At 45.5% G+C, this 13,880-nt stretch overlaps 1 long non-coding RNA gene across 2 annotated transcripts in view; it reads left to right on the top strand.

Annotated features, from left to right (window-relative positions):
• The window catches only part of LOC142485840 (uncharacterized), a 30,946-nt gene extending 22,314 nt beyond the window's left edge, over positions 1 to 8,632 (top strand). Inside the window, exons 13-17 of one of the 2 annotated variants that reach the window (XR_012798713.1) lie at positions 47 to 164; positions 1,153 to 1,219; positions 2,786 to 2,896; positions 6,205 to 6,314; positions 7,686 to 8,632. This is a non-coding gene — a long non-coding RNA (uncharacterized LOC142485840). The remainder of the gene's footprint in view (positions 1 to 46; positions 165 to 1,152; positions 1,220 to 2,785; positions 2,897 to 6,204; positions 6,315 to 7,685) is intronic. The other variant, XR_012798714.1, reaches the window with a different exon arrangement.
• Positions 8,633 to 13,880: the final 5,248 nt, after the last annotated feature.

The raw sequence follows: 13,880 nt of genomic DNA, 5'->3' as shown, positions 1-13,880 counted from the left end.
ATAATTATAATAATAATAATGCAATGCTTAACTTTTTTATTTCAAGAGGAAAGACTGCAGAACAGAAGTGAATATTGAAGCCATGTGTTCATTTTCTTGCAAAATAGAAAATTGAAGGACAGTTGAAGAGGAGGAAAATGACTACACAGAGACAGATAAGCAATGTGTATATTTCTCATTTAGTATTTGTCGTTTTATTGACTCCAAAAAATCCGGCTGCTAAGGGTTTCGCATTGGACATATTCACCTCTACTCCACCCCTTCCTGTGATCTGTACCATGCAGATTTTTGTTGATTCAATACATCATGAATAGAGTGTGGCTACAGTATGAAGTACTGACCCAAGGACCACATCTACTACCATTCATAACAAGAACATGTGCAGTAGCGCACTGCTGCAGTTCTATGTTATTGCTATGAAAGGTTGAGGTGGTGCAATCATATGAATCTTGAGTGGGAGGGATCCTGTTTGCATCATTTAATTTGATCTAGGCCAGTAGAGTATATAACTCTCAGTACAGGTTACATATGGCATCAGTATTAGTGATTTAAAGAACAGAAAAACAGGAGTGGAGAACAAAACCAAGTAATGTTGAAGTTACTACTTTTTACTATTTACTTGGTCAGTCTGTACTGTCTACTCCCCACACAGCTGCTAAGGGTTTCCATTTGAGATACATTCACCTTCTACTCTGCACTACTGTGCTACCCTCTATTCAGAGATGAGTTCAAGTCATGTTTACCACTCTAAATCGCTCTGCAGTCATTGATTCAGCACATCATGGGTAGAGCATGGCTATAGATACAGCAAGCTTTATTTTACCCTAATATTGCATCAAAAAATAGAATATCACTCAGTTTCCTACAGATTTACTGATGCTGATAATGCAGAATCTCACCCTCCCATCATAATACACCAGAGGAAGAAATAATCCTTGCTATATATGTACATTGTGTGACATATTGCCTCCATGACCATTGATGGCAAATACATATTCTGTATAGAGCAGCTGTGTTATGATGTAGTTGTTATTGATCATCATTGAGATATAATCACAAGAATCTTATGCAAAGGGAAACTGTCATTAGCATAGTGGGATTTCAGCCCCCAAACTTCTGTAATATTAATGCAATGTCTTACTTTTATTGCAGTGAACACCGAAGAGACGGATCTACTACAACAGCAAAATGATCATGCCGTTGACAATATGTTGTTCTGGTAATGTGCACAATTATTATGTATGGGCTCCACACCACAGTGCTGGACATATTTTGTTAACTTCAACACTACCCCTATCATGGAGATGTCTTCCTGTGATTGGTGTTACTGATTCAGTACATCATATGCACAGTGTGGCTATTATATGATGGATTGATTTAATGAACCCACCAAACACTGATGACATCTGTATCATCTTCTGTAAAGTGCATCTACAGCAGGATATTATCAGCATTTGGGGTGATATAATCAGAGGCATCTATGTGCTTTTGTGCTGGGTAAAGTCCTCCAGCTGAACCGCCCCCCGCCCCCCACCCCCCTACACCTCCTGCCACACAGGCAAACTTACTTACACACACAGCACACTTACTTATGCACACTGACACTTGGCATACCTACACACACACACCCCACAGCCACTGGCATGCATGCAGAGTCCTGGGCATGCAGGATGGGCATGCAGAGTACAGAATATCTCCACCTTGCTCTGGCCCGTACTCTTGGCCTACCCCCAGCATCTGTCACCCACAACCTCTGTTCCCTCCCTGTAAATTGCTGCACTAACACACCTTGGTCAGCGCTGCAACCGATCACAGCACCGGATCATGTCACTGTGATAGGAAGCAGTGCTAATTGACCGGTCAATCAATGCCACGTGGCAACATACGCACCAAAAGAGATTTCCATGCCCCCTGACAGGCTACTCCCTGGGCAGTGACCCTGCTCATCTTCCACCTCTGATCACAATATTCTCTCTTGGAGAGTGTAGCAAATTGGAGTTGGGGGAATTTCACCTCTGCAGTGCATGTAGAGTCCTGTATGCAGAGTACAGAAAGTCTCCACCTTAGTCTGGCCCGTACTCTTGGCCTACCCACAGCATCTGTCACCCACAAATAATACATACACTAATACTCCCCACAATACACACTTTAATACCTCCTCAATAATAATCTCCCCAATAATATTATAGTCTTAAACACAATATACACAATACCCCCTAACACAAGATACCCAATCTAACACTCTCCTCTGCACCTCAACATAATATACACACTATAATACCCTACACACAATATAATACTCCCACACACACACAATATACACACTATCCTCCTACCGCCATAAAACACAACCAATAATACACACACACTTTGTGGATGTTGGGACCAGCTCCTTGCATGCACCAGTGAAAGAGAGAGGCCTGCCATCCGTGCCTCCCTCCGTTTCCCATCTTCTCCCTGTCTCTCTCCCTCCCTTTCTTTGCATCTCCCTGCATCTTTGCGTATACCCAGTCAGTGACGGCTCCGGTCACGTGATGCCTTAATATGGGCTTATCCATATATCTGTTGCAGAGATGGAGAGAGACCTGGAGATTTTACATTTCCTTATAATTCATATTGGTACTTAGTACGGGCACTTATTGTTTTATCAGTACTGGGTACCTGACCGTACTGGCCTACGAGTGAGAAGGCAATATTGGCATCACACAGTTACTGTTGAATATGTCATTCAATCCATTTTGAAAATAGTAATGCAATGTGGTTTTGTTTTGTTTGCTTTTTGCAGTAATGAAGAATGAAAAAGTTATATTAAAATTAAATTGGAGGGGAACTGGATTCAGCATTTCTTCATGAACTCTGCACTTGTGAGCATTGACCTTCTTGAGTGCCCTGACAGGTACACGCAACTTTAAGACTATAATCTTCATCAACTGCTGTGCAAGCTTTCGTGCTATACCTCCCCCTCCGGTTTTGATTTATACATTTGCTCTCTCAATTCATGTCCTCTAATATCTGGAGGCTCTCTCCTAGCATTTCTCTCTACCACAGCACGTCATCCCAATGTAACCTCTCTCTTGTTCTTTCTGTTTACTGTTTCCTCACTGCTCTGTAAAACTTTTCTAATTTCTCTAACTTCCACACTCCTGCTTTTATCCACATGTTCTATACACTTTCCTTCCCCTACCTTTGCATGTGTCTACACAAAGCACCATTTGTACAGACCTCTATTGCAGCTATTTCTGCACTGCTCAATGAAATGCTCTCCTGCACATCCTATTCTCTTCCACCTTCCCTCATTCTCTACGCCCCCCTCTCAAAGCCCCCTCTCTCTATGTCTCCTCTCTCTACGCCTATCTGTCTCATTCTCTTGACGCCCTTCTCTCTCTACATATCCCTATCTCTGTCTCTCTCTACACCTATCTCTGTGTCTCCTTCTATGCTCGCTGATGTTGGGGGATATCTCTTATAATCTTGGACCGGCTCATATACACATCAGGCCTCCCTACTAAGAGTGTTAACCTATCTAATGTAATCCACATTCCTTTCCTTACTTTTCTCTTCCCTTCTCCTGTGCCCTCTGGAATGTCCACTCTTACTAACAAGGCTCTAGTTGTACATAACCTCTTCTGCTCTCATCAGTCACAATCAGTCATTCCCCTCACCGCATCTTACCTGTCCCACTGATTTGCCTCTGCTTAATTAAACTCTCCTCTGACATCTACTCTAACCTCTCTTCTCTCTTCTCTCTCTCTCTTTCTGCTTAAACTAACAATCTTATTAACTCTTACAATGCTATCCTCCTATCTATATGCCCCCTATAGGCTCTGACACACTCATCCCTCTAACCCACACCTTTGGCTAAATTCCCAAACACACTCATCACACTTCCACTCGCTGTTCTTAATACCTACGGAGGAAATCTCACACTTTGTTTGATTTTTCTACAGTAAAAATGTCTCCTGTCCTGTATAAAGCTGCTCTCTAGGGCTAAATACACTACTTTTTTCCACACTCATCAACACTCAAATTTAATTTACGCTGTTTTTTTTCTCTGTATTTGACTCCCTCCACTGACCTTCTCCTCCCACTTGCCATCCTTCCTTCACTTCTCCTCAAGCATTTGACTACTTCAGAGGCAAGGTGGATGCCACCCAAAAGGAGATTCCTTCTGTCCCTTCCCCCTTCTCTCCTTCTACCCAAATCTCCTTCTGCACTTGACTCCTTTTCTTCTCTTACAGAGCTGGAAGCTAATCATCTTCTATTCTCCCTCTACCACATGCCCTCTAGATCGTATCCCCTCACACCTTACTGCATCTCTTAGTCCCCACTCTCACCCACATCTCCAATTTCTCCCTATTCTCTGGATTTTTGCTCTCTTTAAGCCTGTAGCGGTCACCCTTTTGTCAGAAACAAACTACACCCTATGTGCCTTACTAACTACCGCTCTGTATCCCTCATGCTGTTTGCCTTCTAATTGCTAGTGTCAACATTCTTAAATCACATGCCCTCCTGGATCCTTTACAACCTGCCTTTCGTACAGCACGTTCTACAGACTGTGCTTAAAGCTAATTCCCAAGGTTTTTCCCTACTAATCCTACTTGATCTATCGGCTGCGTTTGATGCTCTCAATCACTCTCCTCCTTCATATTCTAAACTCTCTCTTGGTATCAGTAACAAAGTTCTATCCTGGTTTTCATCATAACTTTCCTGTCACACATTCTCCATCTCTGTTGCTAACATGTCTTCGTCTTCTATTGATCTGTCTGTGGGTATACATCAGGGCTCTGTTCTGAGATCTCTCTTTCTCTCTACATACTATCATTTGGTGACTTCATCAATGCTTTTGGCCTTAGATATAATCTCTATGCGGATGATACACACACAAATCTATCCACCCCTGTTCTCACTCCTGCAATCCAGTCCCTACTCTTGGGTTGTCTCCTGGCTATATGCTCATGGATGGCACTCCACTGCCTTAAACTTAATGTCTAACACTGGGCTCATATTATCCCCTTTCTCCATCACAGTAAACAGTACTACCATCTATCTTGTCATCAAACATGTTGCATAGGAGTAACATTTGGCTCTTCAATTCCATCTCCATTCACATGCACGGCTATGGGTAAAATGTGTTGCCTCTTTCTCTGTAATATTGCCAAGATCTTCCCTTTCCCCTCTCAACCTACTGCTAAAACTCCAATGTATACTGTTATCCTATAGGTTATTTTAACATACTACTAACAAGCCTCCATGCTTCACAACTTTCTCCTATGCAAAACTCTGCTGCTTGAATTATCTCACTTTCTCCCACAACAGTCTCTGCTCATCTCCTTAAATCCCTGTCCTGGCATCCCATCAAGTTTTTGTATCACCTACAAAGTTCTCCTCCTTACCTTTTTGTTAAGGCTCTCCATTAATCTGCTCCTTCTTGCATATCATCTTTGATCTCTCGTTATGCCCTTGCTTGTCTCTTGCACTATAACCATAACTGTCTCCTGTAAACTTCTTTCACCTCTACTGTTCTCTCACTTGCCTGAAACCATTTTCCATCACTGCACCGTACATGTGAAACTTCCTCACACTCAGTATATGCCAACATAACCTCTTCCACCCACATGTAAGACCAATCTTAAAATTCACGACTTAAATCAAGCATTTCAAAAACTTTGACTCGTGGCTACTGTCCCACACCCACAGTCACTGCTAACAACTATTGTTCCCAAGATGTGCTTTCTACTAATTGTACCCACCATTAAGGACAAGCATTGTCATCTACTGCACTTCTTCCCCCAACTGCTGCCTCTCTTTAAGTCTTCTAACATTTCTATTAGATTGTAAAGTTCCCAGGGCAAGGATTTACTTTCCTATAATCTGTTTTTATTTGTCGCACTTATTTTTTATTTATTTTTCCCCTCTCCCCTAATGATATACATATAGGTTTTCCTGTCATTTGCATGACAGAGTTATTATGGATAACTATTGCATCATGTAGACTGCCTTTTCAGTGTGATGTAATTGATTCAGTACTTTGTGTGCAGACTGTGACTGCAGTACAGTGTCACGAACATTAATGACTTGTGTGGTAGAAGCTCTAGAAGGAACACAGCTATGGGAGGGAGGTGGATTTACTTTGGATCACATGGTTTGGCGCAAGGTTCATTGTATGTATGATCATAACCATGCAATGCTTAACTTTTATTTCAGGAGGGAAGAACAGTGAATATTGAAGCCATGTGTTTCTTTACTGGCAGAAGAGAAATTTTGAAGGACAGTTGAAGAGGAGGAAAATGACTACACAGAGACAGATAAGCAATGTGTATATTTCTCATTTAGTATTTGTCGTTTTGTTGACTCCACACAATCCAGCTGCTAAGGGTTTCGCATTGGACATATTCCCCTCTACTCTACCCTTCCTGTGATCTGTACCATGCAGGTTTTTGTTGATTCAATACATCATGAGTAGAGTGTGGCTGCTGTATGAAGTATTGACCCAAGGACCACATCTACTACCATTCATAACAAGAACATGTGCAGTAGCGCACTGCTGTAGTTCTATGTGTTTTATTAAAGGTTGAAGTGGTGCAATCATATGAATCTGGAGTGGGATGAATCCTGTTTGCATCATATGGTTTCATCTAGGCCAGTAGAGTATATCTCTCAGTACAGGTTACACATGGCATCAGTAGTAGTGATTTAAAGAACAGAAAAAACAAGAGAAACTTCAATGTTGATAACAAAGCCAAGTAATGTTGAAGATACTCCTTTAACTATTTATTTGATCAGTCTGTACTGTCTACTCCCCACACAGCTACTAAGTCTTCCATTTGAGATACATTCACCTCCTACTCTGCACTGCTGTTCTGTCCTCTATTCAGAGATGAGTTCCAGTCATGTTTACCACTCTGAATCACTCTGCAGTCATTGATTCAGCACATCATGGGTAGAGCATGGCTACAGATACAGTAAGCTTTATTTTACCGGCTGATCATCCATAATATTGCATTAAAACATAGAATATTACTCAGTTTCCAAAAGATTCAGTGATGCTAATAATGCAGAATCTTACAACACATCCCATCATAATGCACCAGAGGAAGAAATAATCCTTGCTACACTACCGACACGTTTTATTGAAGCACGGCTAGCACCGCAAGCCGGGGGATGCCCCGGCGTGCTAGCCGCACTCCCTCAGCGTGCCGCGCATCACCGATGCACGGTCACGCGTCATCGGGTGCCTGCGCCCCCTGCACGCGCGTCCAGGGCTCCCCGAGGGAGCACTGGTGTCCCGCGATGTGGGGGACAGCGGCAGGGGGTTCCGGGGGACCCGACGGACCCGGCAGCGGAAGGGAGAAAGCCCCGATCGGAGGGCGCTCCTCCGCTGCTTCGGCGTGCGCCCGGCACCCTCCGGCGCGCGCCAGGTTACTGCTGCGGCCAAGAACGGGCAAATGCTCGAATAAACTCGGCCGCAGCAGTATATCTGTACATTGTGTGACGTTTGGCCTCCATGACCATTGATAGCAAATACATATTTTGTATTGAGCGGCTGTGTTATGATGTAGTTGTTATTGATCATCATTGAGATATAATCACAAGAATCTTATGCAAAGGGAAAATGTCTGCAGCATAGTGGGATTTCAGCTCCCAAACTTCTGTAATATTAATGCAATGTCTTACTTTTATTGCAGTGAACACTGAAGAGACGGATCTACGACAACACTGCACAGGACAAGAGCAAACACTACAAGCAGCAAAATGATCTTGCAGTTGCAAGTATGTTCTGTAATGTGCACAATTATTATTTATGGGCTACACACCACAGTGCTGGACATATTCTGTTAACTTCTACCCCTACCATGGAGATGTCTTCCTGTGATTGATTCAGTACATCATATGCACAGTGTGGCTATGATATGATGGATGGATTTAATGAACCCACCACCCACTGACATCTGCATCATCTTCTGTAAAGTGCAGCAGGATATTATCAGCATTTGGGGTGGTATAATCTGGGGCATCTATGTGCTTTTGTGCCTGGATAAGTTCCTCCAGCTGAACCACCCCCCTATACCTGCCACACAGGCATACTTACAGAGCACACTTACTTATGCACACTGACACTTGGAATACACACACACACACACACAGACACTGTCATGCATGCAGTGTCCTGTATGCAGAGTACAGAAAGTCTCCACCTTACTCTGGCCCGTACTCATGGCCTATCCCCAGCATCTGTCATCCACAACCTCTGTTCCCTCCCTGTAAAGTGCTGCACTAACACACCTGGGTCAGCGCTGCAGCTGATCACAGTGCCGGATCATGATGTCAATGGGATAGGCAGCAGAGCTGATTGACAAGTCAATCAATGCAGCTCCGCAATATATGCACCAAAAGAGATTTCTGTACCCCCTGTCAGGCTACTCCCTGGGCAGCGACCCTTCTCACCCCTCTCATTCCACCTCTGATCACAATAATCTCTCTTGGAGTGTGTAGCAAATTGGAGTTGGGGGAATCTCACCTCTGTAGTGCATGGTCACAATCTGGGCACTGTACCCAAATATTGGGCAATGTGGCACGTCTTACAGTAGAGAATAGAATAAGTAACTATATTCTTTACTTGTGTATTAAGGAACTTATTTGCAATAAAAATTCAGTCCACCTGGGACCAAGACTTTCTGGTTTTCTGAACAAAGTGGAATTGTTTTCCTATAATTTTATATTCTCTGAAATGTAACATCACAATAAAGTACTCCTATTTTTTTCCTTTGTGCTTTTTTATGGACTATTCCTTTATGTATTTCACTTAATGGGACTAATTACCTTACGATTAGATTTCACTTGTATTTTCTTGGGTTACTCTTTGGAATTTCTCTCTGTGTTCATTTATACTATCTTATTTAGAGCAGTCTTTGCCATTGGACCCCATTTCTTGCCAGAGAGATCTGTAACACAGAGTATTGAAGAGAGTACAGAACAGTGGTGAAGTAGATTTTTATGCTTCTAGGCAGCCTCCCTTCTCACCATGTATTCTGCCCCCGACGGTCTCTTGCACTGCTCCCTCCTACACCCACTCTCCTCACTCTTCCCTCCCCTCCCCGCTATCACTCAATGACCCCCTCTCATTCAATCCTGCTCCCTTACTCCCCCCTCACTCATTCTTCCTTCTGCACACACAATCCTCCCGAATATCACTCCCAAACAACACACACACTAATTCTCCCCACAATACACACTATAATACCTCCTTGTGACGATAGCTTCCACAGGCTTATTAATATTACACAAAAATAATTGGGTTTGAACTGAACGAGGCTTAAGATATAATAAATTGTATTTATTCCTTAGAATATAGGTGAACACAACAGATAATACAGTAACGAACAAGAAGTACACTTACTTAAGGGTTGGGGAATGAGAAGTATGATGTAGCATTTCTTTCAGCAGTGAGGAAATCATTCAGGTGATATCAGGTAACCATATCAGCAAACGAAGACAAAGGATATATGGGTGGACAGCAGTTTATAAACCATTCTCCTTCTATTCTTAACCTTAAGCACAGGGGATTGGTTTACAATTACCTCCAGCCACTCACTAACGTGGGAAAGCATTCTGACCCATGCCCCCCTGCTAGTTGGCACATGCGCAGTAGAACTCTGGGGGTCTCATTTCTGAAGCCCCACATTTACGTCAGGAATGCCAGACAGTCTACCATTTGGAGTTCTGGCAGGAAAACCTTTGTTGAAAGGTGTTAACTGGAACACTTAAGACCTGCCCTGGTTTGGGCTTCGGATAAACAGTGAGGGTGATAAAACTCTTTGAACAGCACTTAAATCCTAGACATAGCGGCGTCCCCAGGGCCATCTGCTACCTTATGGCCCAAAAGAATCTCTTCTGGGTCTTTGTCCATACCTTAAGATACACTATTAAGCATAAAACATAAACGTATTAAAATATCCGGTTCCGTTAGGTTTAGCAGGTCCAAACTTCCCAGTTCGCATTGCCAGAACTGGGACACCATATGGTCCAAAAAGCGACTTGCTACGACCTAAGAAACCGAAGTTACACCAATGCACATTAAATCATTTTAATACAAAAATCTCCATTGAAAAAGAAATCTCAGCTTTTCACTAAATCCCCATTGAAAACAACGGGCAGCTCCGCCATATACTTTCAATGGTAAATCGCCGCCATTGAAGTCAATGGGGGTTTTCTGCCATTGAAGTTTATGGGAAAAGTCCCGAACTTCAAGGGGGTCCATACTCCGTCGGGTTGGTCCAAGCGGGTCAAGGATGGTTCTGCAGCGATGCCGGAGCAGTGGCTACAGATACCCCAAACCCTGATCCGCTGAACCCTCCGGAACCGGAGATATGGATTCCTAAAATTCAGCATTTCTCACTTAGTCATTTTTCTGAGCCGTTTCTGCCGCCGCCGGCAAAGCCTATGGCGCGACCCGCTCTATCTGGTTCGACCCTTATCGGGGGTCCAGGATTCGGGGACCCGGTGGTGGTCGAGTGGGGGGACGCTTAGGAACTAGGGGCAAAAAGAATTTTATCCCTAGGTGCCCTAAAACAGTTTATTTCCCCGCTAATTGACGTTGAACTTGACCCAGTGATTTTAGCTCTTTTGAAGGACATTGTATCCGCTTTGCGGTTTGCGGTCTGGACGGCAGCCAACTAGGTTACCTCGAGGCATCTCCATTGAAGTCAATGAGCCCATTGACTTTCAATGGGAAACCGCCGCTCTCCCTCTCGGACGCCACCTGCTGGTCACTACAGGAAACAGGACGAAAACAGCACAAATTCCTATTGAAATGCATTGAGCCCTAATGGCGGCCAATGGGGACCTGCAAAATGGTGCCCGAAAAGGCGGGAAACTTACACAAAGAGCTATAATCATTAAAGAATTATTAACCCTTGTGCTCCCGGATGGATTCTAGTGTGTGTGTGATGCAAACACTGAGTAACCAGACATTACAATGGAACAGGGGAAAATACATTTACATGTCATAACAAGGGTTACATCACATTTCTGGACCTCAGCCCAGTTAACCCCTTGTCTCCCTGGTGCGGTCAGGGGTGGCCAAATGGGGTGCAACCCCTTTAATACCGGGCCACCCCCTCTCTCCCTCTACACCTCCCCTTCTTAATGCGTGTCCTGTGGCCCACTGGCCCTGACGGGGAGTGGGGCACTGCTGGCACCATTAATGAATTCAGTCTTAGAGGGATAGTCCTGGCGTGAAAGTCCATCAGCATTGCTGTTTTCACTACCCTTTTTGTGCTGAATGGTGAATTCAAATTCTTGCAAAGCCAAGCTCCATCTCAGCAGTTTGGCATTTTCCCCTGATACCCTCTGTAGCCAGCTCAGGGGATTGTGGTCGGTAATGACCGTGAAAGCGCTCCCATAGACATAGGGCTGGAGCTTTTTGAGTGCCCACACAATGGCCAAGCACTCCTTTTCAATGGTGGCATATGCCACCTCCCTGGGGAGCAGTTTGCGACTGAGATACACCACAGGGTGCTCTTTGCCGTCGTCCCCCACCTGGCTCAACACAGCCCCCACACCAAAGTCTGAGGCATCAGTCTGAATAAGAAAATGCTTGGTATAATCTGGGGCAGCCAGGATGGGGGCCTCAGCAAGCGCAGCTTTCAGTGCCTGGAAAGCAGTTTCACAGCAGGAGACCAGGTAATAAGCACAGGCAGTTGCTTCTTAGTCAGATCAGTCAGGGGTTTGGCCACGGCACTGTACTGTGGGACAAATTTCCTGTAGTACCCTGCGGTGCCCAAAAAGGCCATGACCTGTTTCTTGGTTTTTGGAACAGGCCACTGAACTATGGCTTCTACCTTGGCTGTCTCTGGCTTGAAATGCCCTCCACCCACCCTGTGCCCTAAGTACAGGACTTCTGCCATACCTACCATACACTTAGTGGGTTTTAAGGTAAGCCCAGCCTCCCTGATTCTATCCAGCACCGCAGCTACATGTCCTATGTGGGATTCCCAGGAATTACTAAAGACAGCAATGTCATCTAAGTAAGCCCTGGCATAGCTCTGCATCCCTTCCAGTAACCTATTGACCAGGCGTTGGAAGGTAGCCGGGGCATTCTTCATCCCAAATGGCATCACCAAAAACTCATAGAGGCCACTTGGAGTGAAGAATGCTGACTTCTCCCTAGCCTCCAGGGTCAGGGGAATCTGCCAGTAGCCTTTGCTCAGATCCATGGTGGTCAGATACTTTGCCCCCGCGAGTTCATCTAGTAACTCATCCATGCGGGGCATGGGGTAAGCATCTGACACCGTCCCAGCGTTGAGCAACCGGTAGTCCACACAAAACCGGGTGGTTTTGTCCTTCTTAGGCACTAGGACTACTGGACTTGCCCAAGGGCTCTGGGACGGAGTAATTACCCCTAGGGTCAGCATCTCCTCAATCTCTCTCTCCATACTTGTCTTGACCTCTGCTGACACTCTATAAGCGTGCTTATGCAGAGGCTGCAGGTCCCCTGTGTGTACTGGGTGTTTGGTGAGATGTGTGGTCCCTGGCATGTCAGTGAAGAGGGCGCTATACTGAGCTAGCATGTCCCTGGCTTCTCCCTTCTGCCTAGCACTCAACTGTGCCCCGATCTCTACCTGCTCAACAGTGTTTCCTTGCTTTGCCTCCCCTAGGAGATCAGGCAGAGCATTGCTCGCCGGATCCTCCAGCAGTGGGCTACAAATGGCCATTACTGCTCCCATACTCGGTGCTCTGTATTCCTTTAACATATTAATGTGATATGTCTTGTGCCTCTCAGGCGCTACCTGTACAACATAGTTGCACTCATTCACCTTTCGGATAACCGGGTACGGTCCCGACCAGGCAGCCATCAGCTTGTTCTCCCGAGTGGGTTTGAGAACAAGCACCTGCTGTCCTGGGATGAATTCTCTGCTACGGCCTGCTGGTCATACCATTGCTTCTGCTTGGTCTGAGCAGCCCTGAGGTGGTCCTGGGCCACCCCCATAAGCATCTCTAACCGGTCTCTGAGATCTACTACATACTGGATCACTGAAGCATCAGTAGCAGTAGTCTCCCCCTCCCATCCCTCACGGAAGAGGTCCAGAGGTCCACGTACCCTGCGGCCATATAGTAGCTCGAAGGGGGAGAAGCCTGTAGATTCTTGCGGTACCTCTCGGTATGCAAACAGCAAGTGCTGCAGGTGAATCTCCCAGTCTTTCCCCTCCGCCTCTATAAAGGTCCGAAGCATCTGCTTCAGGGTACCATTAAACCTCTCACATAATCCGTTTGTTTGGGGATGGTAAGGGGTAGTGCGCTGGTGCTGTACACCGCAGGCATCCCAGAGACAATGTAACAGTTCACTCATGAACTGCGACCCCTGATCAGTTAGGATCTCACTAGGGAAACCTACCCTAGCAAAAATGTTCAGCAAAGCTGCTGCCACTGTCTTGGCACTTATGGTGCCCAGCGCTACCGCCTCAGGGTACCAGGTGGCAAAATCCACCACCGTGAGGATGTAGCACTTCCCTGACCTGCTAGGAATCATGAGGGGTCCTATCAGGTCCATCGCTACCTTCTGGAAGGGTTCCCCTATTATCGGTAGGGGTCTCAGGGGTGCCTTCACACGGTCGCCCGCCTTACCTACTCGCTGGCAGGCATCACAGGAGCGGCAGAAATCAGCCGCATCCCTGGATGCCCCCGGCCAGAAATAACGCTGCAATAACCGGGCTCGCGTTCTGGTGACCCCCTGATGTCCCGCTAACGGAATAGTGTGAGCTACCCGTAACAATTGCTGTCGATACCCCTGGGGTACTACTAGCTGTCGCTTACCGGTCAATCCCTTCTCTATTCTCGGGTTCCCTTCTTCTCTGTATAGGAGTCCCTTATGCCATAGGCAG

The sequence above is a fragment of the Ascaphus truei genome, unplaced genomic scaffold, assembly GCF_040206685.1.
Source record: "Ascaphus truei isolate aAscTru1 unplaced genomic scaffold, aAscTru1.hap1 HAP1_SCAFFOLD_643, whole genome shotgun sequence".
Lineage (NCBI taxonomy): Eukaryota > Metazoa > Chordata > Amphibia > Anura > Ascaphidae > Ascaphus > Ascaphus truei.
The sequence above is the reverse complement of the archived record's forward strand: the minus strand, read 5'-3'. Positions and strand labels throughout refer to the sequence as shown.